This window comes from Limulus polyphemus, unplaced genomic scaffold, assembly GCF_000517525.1.
Source record: "Limulus polyphemus unplaced genomic scaffold, Limulus_polyphemus-2.1.2 Scaffold1162, whole genome shotgun sequence".
Taxonomy (NCBI): domain Eukaryota; kingdom Metazoa; phylum Arthropoda; class Merostomata; order Xiphosura; family Limulidae; genus Limulus; species Limulus polyphemus.
The window spans coordinates 212,574-225,838 of record NW_013666772.1 but is presented as its reverse complement, the minus strand read 5'-3'; positions in this window follow the sequence as shown (position 1 = coordinate 225,838).

The following is a 13,265-nucleotide window of genomic DNA, read 5'->3' as shown; positions in this document are numbered from 1 at the left end:
GTGACCGTCACATTATAACGCCCCCATGGCTGAAAGGGCGAGCATGTTTGGTGTGACGGTGATTCGAACCCGCGACCCACAAATTGTGAATCGAGTACCCTAACCACCTGGCCATGCCGGGCCCCAAAAAAAAAGAAAAAAAAGATAGAAGGAAAATAAGTTCTTTCTTCCCTAATTATTGAATCACAGCAATATTCACTACCAATTCATTCCAAATAGTACTTTTTACTGCATTCGAATAAAAAAGAACAAAACGATTTTCTCTCTGAAACACTTCTTTAATAATAATAAAGATCAACACAAGGTTAAGTATTATATTAACAATAATTTTATAACGATAGAACACGAAGAAATCTAGTAAAGATCTTTTGTTAGCCCTGGTAGGAAAAAAATGAATTACTTAACAGACTCTTGCTTTAACTCAGAGATCTGTTTCTACTGACTTTCGATGAACTTATGTTATGCAAAAGACTGCGACTAGTGACAGAGAAAGAAAGTGTTAATATTTGACAAGATTTCTATTACCAAGGCTACGTCAGTGGAAGTTGCCACTTGTAGAAATAGCATTAAGAACTTACGAAATCTTATATTGAGATACATCATTTTGAATACATTTCTGAATAGAAAAATTGAAAATACTCTTTATCATTTCACATAGTTTTTATCCTTCTCGTCATTTGTTAATTCTTTACACTGTTACCCATTCCGGATATTCGTAATTACTACCTTAAACTATAACAATCTTTTACTTGTTCAACACTTGTTGTATTGGTTTTAGCGCTAGAACATGTTACACTTCAATGCGTTTCTCATGTAAATTCAATTGATTAAATAAATTCATTTGAATAAAGTTCAGATTTTGTTTTTATATTTTTTGCCGATCGTTCTGGTGTTGTGTTATTTCTTTTATTCTACGAGTTTGAACGTATATCTATAAACAGCAACGTCGACAATCCAAAATGCTCTCAAAACTTTGATCCCTCGTCCGCAAAATAAGGGTACAGACAGACCTCGGTGTTGAAGCACTGTCAACTTTTGGTGTGTTGTAAAGTTTGTGTTATTATAAATATTTCCTTTGTTGAAACCATTCTTGCTTCTCTTTCAGCTTGAGTTAAGATAAATACACACTAAGGGATTAATGGAACGTTTACATACATGGTGTCCTCTTGGTCTCCTGCTTTACAGATAAAGGTTTATCTATCACTTCTAACTGAAACGGTTTTACAAGTTGGACATTGTCGTTTAAATGTTCTTGAAAAACAAATACCAAAACCTTAAGATGTTTATTGCATAATTACTGCATACGTGTGTAGTGCTTAATTTTATATCATTCAAAGAGAACAGAATCTTATTAAAGGCGCTCCTCAGTTGCCCAGCGATATGTCTGCGGACTTACAAAGCTAGAAACCGGGTTTCGATATCCGTAGTGGTCACAGCACAGATAGCTCGTTGTGTAGCTTTGTACTTAACTACAAACAAATTTATTAAAGGTAAATAATTTCCGTACTTAATAAGTATTCTTAAGTAAGTAGTTCATTTCTATTTAAAAAAGTGTTATATATTGAAAATTGAAAACAATTTTGAAAGTACACCGATAAAGTAAAATCCTAGATGCGATATTATAGCTCAGTATTGATGAATGAAAAGCATTTAAAGTAGATTTTCTAAACTTATCACAGACAACCAGTACCAAAAACACTTCTAACGATGAGCACTAAAATAAGGCAGTGTATAAAATTGAACTTACATGTAAGTCAAACCCAATACTTTAGAAATTCCTGTCACTAAATTATCCATATAATCACCTTAGCATACCGATATTTAAGCAGTGTTCTGCTCATCACGAGTATCGAAACCCGATTTTTAGTGTCATAAGCCTGCAGACTTACCGCAGAGTTTCTGGGGGTTTCTAATTAAGTTAAAATTGCAAGTGAACATAACCATTTGGTATTTTTTTTGTTTAATGAACTTATTAGCTTACAACTACTAGAGTGCTATACAAACATATATCTGGCGGGTTTTTTTTAATTACGTGGTGCATTGAATAACATGTTGTAATTCATTCATTGGAAATACTGATTAGATAACATGCAAGCCATATGTGTATTCTAATATTTATTTTTTACGTATAATCCCTCAAAATGTGACGATAAATATTAATGTTTCGGTTTCTTGATATAGTTATCAGATAAAACTAGGCTGTAGAGTTTATTTCTTTGAAGTTAAGCATAAAGCTGCACAATGGGCTATCTGTGCTCTGCCCACCACGAGTATCGAAACCCGGTTTCTAGCGTTGTAAGTCCGCAGACATACCGCTTTGTCATAGGGAGGCAGGCTTTAGAGTGAGTCATGTTGATAACGTTCATTAGTTATTTTACATAATACGGTAGTAAACCTCTAAAAGAAGACCATAAGTTCAACATTGGTATACCTGAAGATTAGAAGTTGACCTTTCAGATTTACTAGATATGATTGTTTGTTTGTAGTTAAGCACAAAGCTACACAAAGGGCTATCTGTGCTCTGCCCGCCACAGGTATCGAAACCCGGATTCTAGCGTTGTAAGTCCACAGGCATGCCGCTGGGCCACTGGGGGGCACTAGAGATAATTAGTTAACATTATAAAATATACGACAAAAAGTTCAGTGTGATACTTACAGGAAAGTCACGTTCTGCCTTGTTTGTTGTTGCCATTGTATAAATTACTTGATAATGCAAAGAAAAGTATTTTCAGTTATATTCTTTTGATTTCCGAACCCAGTGTTTTTGTGACACTGTTACGTTTTTTAAATATACATAAATAATTATATATATATATATATTATAAATAAATCAAATATAATGAATAAAACAACCTTAATAGTTAAATTTATGACATCGTTATTAGAATCCAATAAAAACTTGTAACATTTTCTACTAATATATATTTTAATGATCTTGTTTTATCACATTACTAAATATATAACTATAGTAGACTATTGTAACGTTACTCGGCGATGTTTTGAATCAGATTTTCATAGACATCTAAATGCTTCAGTCTCGTGTTTGTTTGTTTATATAATAATTTTTTTTGGTTCAAGAATGAGCTAATTTATATATGTTATGCGTTATTCCTTTAAATTCTGTTTTAATGTGTAATAATAATAAAACAATAATTGCTTTGAGATAATGTGTAAATATCTTACGTATTTTAAGTGCACAATAAAACTCCCGTAGATAAAAATAGTTTGGAGTTTGGTTTGTATAATGAAGTTGTATTCAAACCGTGTAAGAGCATCATATGATCCCCAGATCACTCTTATGAGGAATGAAAGAATAAAGGATAGATCTCGTGATCGCATGCTGTGATATCCGTTATTGTATTACATTATATCTTGTAAGTACAATAGGGTGTTGTAATTATCACCGAATTTGAAATTACAAAGTTGAAATTATTTACAAGTGTTACAAGTATGCCCATTTCAATGCATTTTCTATAGGTTCCTACTAGCACATCAAATGACAGAATACCATCTCTGTGTTTATGCTGTTATGATTACATTTGGTTACAACTCAGACGGATTTAATTAATATATAGATTATCAGATTATCGGTTCTACCCTACAGACACGATTCTGATAGTTCTCGTGCTTGAGAACATGGAGTGCCTTGTTTCAGTGAACAGCTACGTTGTTCTTAGCGTAGAAGTTAATTAAGTGGGTAATATTTTTCGTCAAGGTCAACAATCACGACCTCTATGTCAGCACTAAGTCAGAGACGAAACTTACAGGGGTGTGTTTTGCTTCACAGTTCGTATATATGAATGTTCGGGATCATTTACTTTCCACGTATTGCAGCTTCCACCTTACTGATATACAAATTCAGATTCGAGTAAATATGACCTGAAGGACCACATACCCTCTGACCTATAGATCACAGGTGATTGAACATAGTGGGCTGGGCACAAAATTTATTCCTATATAAAATGTTTCCCAGTCTTCTCGAACATCAATATCGGTTTGTCTTACGTATCTCCGTTTTCAAGAGATTCCTTTGCTATATTTTCCTCTTATCGAATTGCCAGGTAAGTCCAGTTGGTGAAATGAAATAATATTAAATGAAAAAGTGATTCGTAATAAGATAGGTTAAACATTTAAGCCTTGAAAAAACTTCTATGAATTACTCTTTAATTCCTGACCACAAACATAATACTTATAATAAGGGGCGTTATATAATTTTGGGAACCTAATCAGTATTTGTCTGTCTAATGTTGTTCTGTCGTAACGATATCTTCATATCTTACATAAAATGGTTACCAATGAGTCTGACATGACAAGCACAAAACGATACGGTAATTTTCATTATCTAATGTTTCTCTCATTACAGATTATGGTGAAATTGTTTGCTGTGATATGTAATCAATAATCACTAAAATAAACGTGGAGTATAGTCCTACAGCACCAGTGAACTATGAGCTTTATTTCAAATATAATAGCCTAATAATATCCATGTGTAATGTACATAAATCCACTGACTTCTGAACATAATTAGTTTTTTTATTTTTAACATAACCTTGGGTTTAAAGATGATTATTTTTAACAAGCGTAAGATATATTTAGTTATAACACTTTATAACACAATGGTCAAAAGCATGAAACTTGCTCAACTGTACTAATACACTTTTAACGTAGTTACTAATAACAATATAACAGGAACTGATACACTACTGAACCACATAAAGTTAGATAATTCTGTTAACTGATGTAATAACGTGGAAACGATAAACATAGATATAATCAAGTAGCGCAGATAATAATAACTTGGAATAGCATCAGAGCAGTCAACGTTTCAACAGACTTAGTCCGAATTTGTGTGAACTTCCAACGGAGTAGTTTTTGTAGCACATGGAGATCAGTCTGCCGTGTCAAAGACTATCAGATATAAGTACGTTATGCTTCTGAAAGACGTGTCATATTTCTAGACTTCAAGTTCTGAATTCGTTAAATTAAATAATTATTTATTCAGAAATTTTAATAGTTAAGTCTTGAATGATTCTAGTCATGATATATAAGCTTTAGAAGCACATCTTAATAGATGCGATATTGTTCATGTGAACTGGTTCATCTTTCTATTTTAGATATTTATGAACGCCTGGTGATATTTATACCCGTAACCAGTTTAGTTTTCATATAGATTTTAATAATAAATTAAAGTTAGAAAGCTTCTCTGATTAAAAACTACATCTTCCCATAATTCAATGTGTTTTCCCCTATAATTATGAATTACAATTTTTTGATTCGAGTAATAAGTCATAAGTAGTATCAAAATTCGATAATAACCAAAGTACTTATTTTAATAATAGAATCTTAGGATATTTATGTTAAGAATTACACATAAAAAGCTCATAAATACATAGGGTATTTTAAAACATACTATTGTTAAGACAATTTATTAAGTTATAAGGGAACTTAGTGGTTTATATATATGTATCCTGTTTATCTGTAGATGATAGTATTACATATATATTCAGATAGGGTATGAATTCACGGAATCATTTTTCTCCACATAATATCGGGAAAGCTATTTTATAATTAGGAAGACAATAACAGAGGAATTAACGTCAACTAATTGTGGTTAATTCTTATTTAATGCGGATGTTCTATCTCAACTTAACGTGTACTGGTTCATTGGACTCGTTGTTATAGGAGAAGTATTTAGCAGGTCGTTGTTTTGTGGTTTGCGTACTCGAACTGCAAATCTGTGGGGACCGGCAAGGACAGGTGGCTAGGGAGCTCAATTCGTAATCAGCGGGTCGCGGGTTCGAATCCCCCATCCCACCAAACATGGTCGCCCTTTCAGCTGTGTAACGGTCAATCCCACTATTTGTTGGTAAAGAGTAGCCCAACAGCTGGCGGTGGGCGGTGATGACTAGCTACCTTCCCTCTAGTCTTACACTGCTAAATTAGGGACGGCTAGCGGAGATAGCCCTCGTGTAGCTTTGCGCGAAATTCAAAACAAACAAACAAATCCGTGGCTCGCATCCCGTTGTCATAACAATGCGCTCCGCGATTTGAAACCGTGAATGCACTTTACGAGCGACAGCCAAATCCCATTAGTTGACGTTGTGTCTGTCAGCTCAAAATTAACGATGGTTGTGCTCAAGTAGTTTCTAATAATAACTATTTTGCTGATACAGATATGGGGTGTATGTTAGCCTACATTATTACTCAGTACAATGGTCGGGTGGTAAAACTGAACACAAATGTTGCTTTGTTACATAACGAAATCTTCCAAAACAAAAATTCCTTTATCACTTACTTATTCAATTTTCTAGTCTAAAGACAGAAATTTTGTACATTGTATGTTAATTGAACAGCACGATTAGGGCTTCCTTAAGTATTATATATGTATATCACCTTCTAATATGTGATGAAATTCTGATACAACCAAAACAAAAATTCCTTTATCACTTACTTATTCAATTTTCTAGCCTAAAGACAGAAATTTTGTACATTGTATGTTAATTGAACAGCACGATTAGGGCTTCCTTAAGTATTATATATGCATATCACCTTCTAATATATGATGAAATTCTGATACAATTACACAGCCTAAAAATCTGAATAACTGTTTTTGCTGCTAGCGGTGGGTAACAATTTACATTGAAACAATGTAAATATTTGTACTTTTTTAGAAACATAGCAAATATATATTTCAATTTTTTTCCATCATTTCTTATAAATTTTCGAGTTTATTCACTTGTTGGTTTTCAAAATGAAGTATTTTACTACTCTTTTTTTTTTTACTTTATCAGTTTCGAAATAACGCAGTAGCAGAAATACTTTATATAATTGTCAAAAGATGGCAGCAAAGTCAACAATTACACAAAAAAGTTAAGTTTGTTTTGAATTTCGAGCAAAGCTATACAAGGGATATCCGCGCTAGTCGTCCCTAATTTATCAGTGATAGGAGGGAAAGCAGATAGTCAACACCATCCACGCCTACTCTTGAGCTACTCTTTTATAAACGAATGGTGGAATTGTTTGTAATTATAACGTCCCCACGGCTGAAAGAGTGAGCATGTCGAGCGTTGTAACTACCAAGAGAACTGAAGAAAAAATACAAGAATTATACGCATTATATAAATTATATAGACTTTTCACAATCAGTGTTAGGATCACGTTTTTTTTTGTTTGTTTTTTTTGTTTGTTTTTTTTTTTTTGCTAGTTTAGGCACAAATAACAGAATAATATTCTTCTGTGGCACACTATTCTGTCATTTTCAATTTTAAGTGACAAGTCAATAAAGGACCAAAGCAATTCGAAAACATTATAGTTTGACTTAGATGTATAATCTTTTACTCACTACATATAACCAAAGGTCTTTTAGGTTATCAATTGTGAGTAAAGTATTATAAATTTTAAACCAAAGAAACAGCTTACATTCCACCACTAGATGAGGCCTACTTTATTTACTCACTTCGCTTTTCCAAACAGCACTGACAAGCCGTGAATTCGGCGAAACTAGTCTGTTGCGTCGAGAATAGCGAACGGAAGAATAGATTAGGCCACTAAATAATATTTTCTTCACTGAAATTCATGTTTTGATGAAGAAAAGAAGTTAACAAATAAATATTATAGTTTCATATATAGAGATGAAATTTACTTCGTGTGTATATGTGGGCTTAATAGATTGTGTTATATAAGTTCTTCGTTTTCTCATTTTATAAACATCTATAAATCAAGCGCTTTATTTTAATATTTATGCACAGATAATCATAATGTTCAATATCAATAATAATTAAAACAAAACATATAATAACACATTTACGATATTGATAAATAAACTAAAAATAAAATAGCTTTTCCAACTAAAATATAAATTTAGAACCTATGTTTAGTATGATGAGGCTGCTTGTTTAAAAAATAAGTTATAAATTTATACTTATTTCATGTTTTATTGTGTATTCTAGATTAACTTAACCTCAAATATTTCGTTTTACAGTTAGTCATTACATACCAGGACAGACGGGTGCCAAATAGTATTTACCACCCACATCTGGAGCATGGCCATACTTCATTATTTCATCTTTTTAGTTGTGGCATCCCTCGTTGCCTGCGACTACCAGCAGAGTGGTTATGCTACAGGAGGGCTAAATGAGGATAGCTTTGATTCCCTTGGTTATGGAGCCGGGTTTCCACAAGGAGGGTTTTCAGGAGGTTTTGGTACAAGTTTTGGTAACGATTTCCTCGGAGGAGGACTCTCTGGTAGTTCAGCGGACCTTCAGCGAAACCAATACACATACATACCAGGAATTGGAATCATCAATCCTTGGACACTTCTTTTAATTCCTCTTATCCCCATCGCTCTCCTAGTCTGGCTAGGCATCTTTTTGATTCCTTTGATAATTTTAGCACCAGCTGTTTTAACACCTATTCTAAATCTTTTGGGAATTAATCTCTCTACATTACAAACAACGAATGTTACTGGCCGAAAAAGGAGTATACATCAGTTTAATCCCGCACTTGATGAAAAGCTAGCAAATTATTTTCACAATTTTATTTCATCAATTGAAAAGTTTTCAGGTCGGAAATAAGAACGTGACCTGAAATATTTATATATTTATTTCACTAGCGATTTGTTTACGCTTTATAAACAAAAAGTTTAATGTTATATTTGTATCAATATGATGTTTGTACCATGACGTAAAACACTCAATAAAAACCACTTCAATCAATTATTGTCAAAAACATATATGTATGTATTTATGGTAGAAGTATTTTAAATTCCTTTTGTTAAGTTTTGAAAACCTACCGGCAAGAAAGTGAACAAATTTAGCTTCCTCATGGAACTTAATTTTGAAAAATGTAACGATACGTATTATGAATTTCAAGTTAAAAACACTGAATCTATTTTAGCCTCGCTCTGTTTACACTCAGATTTTCTTTATACATTTAAACGTTTCAAAATATTACTGCTACGATTACCTAAGCCTTATTCTTTGTTCAGTCGAGGAATTCACATGTTGTTCATCACCAGAGTGAAATCAAACTAAATATTAGGGTGTAAGAAGAGCAAATCATATTTAGCATTTTAGGTTCAAAGATTTATTCCAATAAATTACTGAATAAATAGTAATATGAATACCGCGATTTAAATTAAGCTACTGAGAAAACGTATGTTTGTTTCCTATTACAAATAAAAAAAGAAAAACAAAGAAAGTAAGTCAAATAAGAAAAAGATAGTCCTTTGTTCTAAAAACAAGCCAAGGAACGAAACCACAATTAAACTAAGCAACATATAATTTTATAAACTGAAACTTTAGGCCTTGAAACTTAACATCCGTACCATGGAAATTTTCTTATTCATTATTCATTGGTTTCAGAATTTTTGCACTGCAATACACAACTCATAACTGTCTTTAATTTTGATCTGATCGACTATAGGAAAAGAAGCTAGTCAACATCGCCCACCGCTAACTCTAACCGAATAACGGGATTTGACTGTCACCTTTTACAGCACACGCATGACCCCAGAGTGCGGAGCGCGTTTTTGTTCAGTGAAACGCCGACCTTGGCACGATATCCACTCGGTTTTTATTCATTTTGACAAAAGTTTTATGAAAATAATTTTGATCATTTTTCGACTTTAACATTATAGCGGTTATAGCCGTAATAACTAAAACCTATTCAAAAGAATTATAATTGCAAAGCTCCTTTTTAACATCGTATTTATGAGTTTTTTTTTATTACATTTCACATAACGTTTACATCCAGTTTTACTAGTAACACGTGCTATATACACACAGAAAGTGATTAGTCATGTTAATAAGAGTAATCAATGAAGTGTAAATTTAATTTTATGTGGACTGGTGTTCAAAGAGTTAAATTTGAAATTGTTAACCTGTGTGACAATCAAATTAACTTGTGATTTCGTGAAATTGGCTACTTGTAATGAGAACCAAACAATTAACTCTGAAATTTAAAATTGTAGTTTACAAATAACACGTATTAACAGACTCTTATGGATCTATATTTCTCAGGTTTTACATATGCAGGTCAAATCAACTTCACGGATGTGGATTAATCAAGCAACCCATTTTCTTGAATTCTGTGGCAGACAAAATCATGAGGATACAAAATTCGCGCACTACCATGGTCCAAGCCTTTTAATGATTTTTCTAAGTTATGTTTGTGTTTCAATACCATGGTCCAAGCCTTTTAATGATTTTTGTAAGCTATGTTTGTGTTTCAATACCATGGTCCAAGCCTTTTAATGATTTTTCTAAGTTATGTTTGTGTTTCAATACCATGGTCCAAGCCTTTTAATGATTTTTCTAAGTTATGTTTGTGTTTCAATACCATGGTCCAAGCCTTTTAATGATTTTTCTAAGTTATGTTTGTGTTTCAATACCATGGTCCAAGCCTTTAAATGATTTTTCTAAGTTATGTTTGTGTTTCAATACCATGGTCCAAACCTTTTAATGATTTTTCTAAGTTATGTTTGTGTTTCAATAACTCTCTTATTATTTTGGTACAATAATTTGTTGGGATGTCATTAACCTTGCAAAAACGCGAGAAACAATCCTCTTGTGACATTGTGTTGGCATCACTGGTGCACATTCCGAACACCTTTAAGGGCAGGTCTTGGAAACAGTTATGGCTGTGAACAGAATTGTGCACCGCCATGTATAAATAGAGTGTATTTTTCTTTACTCTAATGCTTCAAGAAGACCCTAATACAGCTTTAGATCAAGAGATCTCCTCATTTTCCAGAGAACGATTTAGATACAAAGGTTTTTAAGTTACAAGTGATCTGGAAAGTTTAACTCCTAACAACAATCATACAGATGAGATTTTCTAAGTATTCCTTCAAAATCTGGGTTTCAAAATGTATAACTACTATTTAATCCGTCTTTTGATTGAAAACAGTATATGTCGTTAGCTACTGAGAAATTATTTTTCCAATTTTATAAGCTGAAAATTTGTTCCAAATGTTAATATCTATTCCTAGTCACATTTGATATGCATTTCCCAAAGATATTTAATTTTGTTTGTTACAAAATTAACGTAAAAACCGAGTGATATGTACAATTACTTTCTGAAACTAAATACATTTGGATATAGAGAAAACATACATAACTGTCTAACAGTCTCTTGAATCATCAGCAACTGATCTGGAGAACATGGTACCGTTTCTATCGTCTTTCTTGACAGTCTTTTTACTTTCAATCCAATTGAATATTTTCCGAACGAGTTTGAATGTTGAATTAGCTATTTTTTTTCGAATCGCTCTCAGATCTATTCATTGACAACTGGGCGTGGATAGAACAAGACACTTATCAGCTTCTTGTGTAATCTTTATACTAGACCTATCCTAGGCTTTAAGGAGCGAAATATAGTCCATCCTGAAATTAGACGAAGATTCTAATAAAGTAACTTAACAGATAGTTAAGATCCAGGTGTCAACTTGAAAGTATTATACTCCTCTTAGCAAATGCTGTGATACTGGACGTCACTCATAAAATCTTAACATAGAATTATTGTATGGTAATATACGTCTATGGATTATAAAACACTTATAACACATGTTCAGTAAGTTCACGTTTTCACAATCCTTAAAATCTTAACGTAGGATTGTTATATAGTAATATAAATCTATGGATTATAAAACACTTATAACACGTGTTCAGTAAGTTCACGTTTTCATAATCCTTAAAATCTTAACGTAGGGTTGTTATATAGTAATATAAATCTAGGGATTGTAAAACACGTATAACACATGTTCAGTAAGTTCACGTTTTCACAATCCTTAAAATCTTAACGTAGGATTGTTATATAGTAATATAAATCTAGGGATTGTAAAACACATATAACACATGTTCGGTAAGCTCACGTTCTCATAATTTTTAAAATCATAAAGTAGGATTGTTATATAGTAATATAAATCTATGGATTATAAAACACATATAACACATGTTCGGTAAGCTCACGTTCTCATAATTTTTAATATCATAAAGTAGGATTGTTATATAGTAATATAAATCTAGGGTAATAAAGGACGTATAACAAACATATGTTTGGTAAGCTAATGTTTTCATGATCATTAAATCTCACACATAAAAGAGTAATAGTCACTGATAACTCAGTATCATCGATCTTTACGTTTAAGATAGCAGTTTCTGTTTAAAAGTCCGTATTGGCAGCAGCTTTACTTTACTCTTTGTTTAATGTGAATATAAATTAAAACTTTTCTTATAATATATATATTTGAGAGTAAATTGAGACTATCTTTCATTTTCTACCGTTCTACAAATATAAAATAATAATTTTACACTTTTTTTCTTAAATATTTTCATACATTAATTGTCTGTTGTTAAATACAAAGCTACACAATATTGTATGTGTGCTGTGCCAACAACGGGTATCGAAACTAGGTTTTAAGCGTTATAAGCCTTCAGACTTACCGCTAAACTATTGGGAGTTTATACACTAACATCTATTTATACTACATATTGGCACATACAAAAGCGTTACAAATAACACTCAATCCAATGGTGAAATTGTTTCGTAAGCCGATTTATTTCAATAAGTTTCACGTCTGTGCGTTTGTATTTAATTGCAAAGCACACAATGGGCTATTTACGCTGTGCCCACTGCACTCAAGTTTACTATTGAGCCAACAAGGGGCAAATAAATCTTACATATGTTCCAAAATTAGATCCGCTGAAGGCTATGTCTTTATTCAAAAGTAACTTGAACAATTTGTCTGTGATGTAGCAATCACTAGTTACAGCAAAAACTTAAAATAGTATATAGTACTTCTTATTCGTGACAAAATCGCCTGTGTTGGCGTCGCTTGTCTGTTGCTATAGGATCTGGTATTGCGTTAATTAATCGACCTTTATTGCAGTTTAAAATATAACACAAATGAATTAATCTTGTAATACTTACGTTGTATTGATGTAGAATTTAATACAAGAACATTAATTTGTTTTATTTTTGGTGCCTTTGAAGAAAAAATCCTTCAGTTTTTTTAGGCGTATCAAACTGCGTAATTTATCGTACAAAAAAATGTGTTAATGTAATCTTAAACAATAACAGGTTATCTGCAATGGAATTGTTGTTGTTTTTTTCTTGTTTGCTGAATTTCGCCCAAAGCTATTCGAGAGCTATCTGTACTAGTCATCCCTAATTCTGAAGTAATATTTTGCCAACGAATAATAGAATTGGTCGGCGGCCCGGCATGGCCAGGTGGTTACGGCGCTCGACTCGCAATCTGAGGGTCG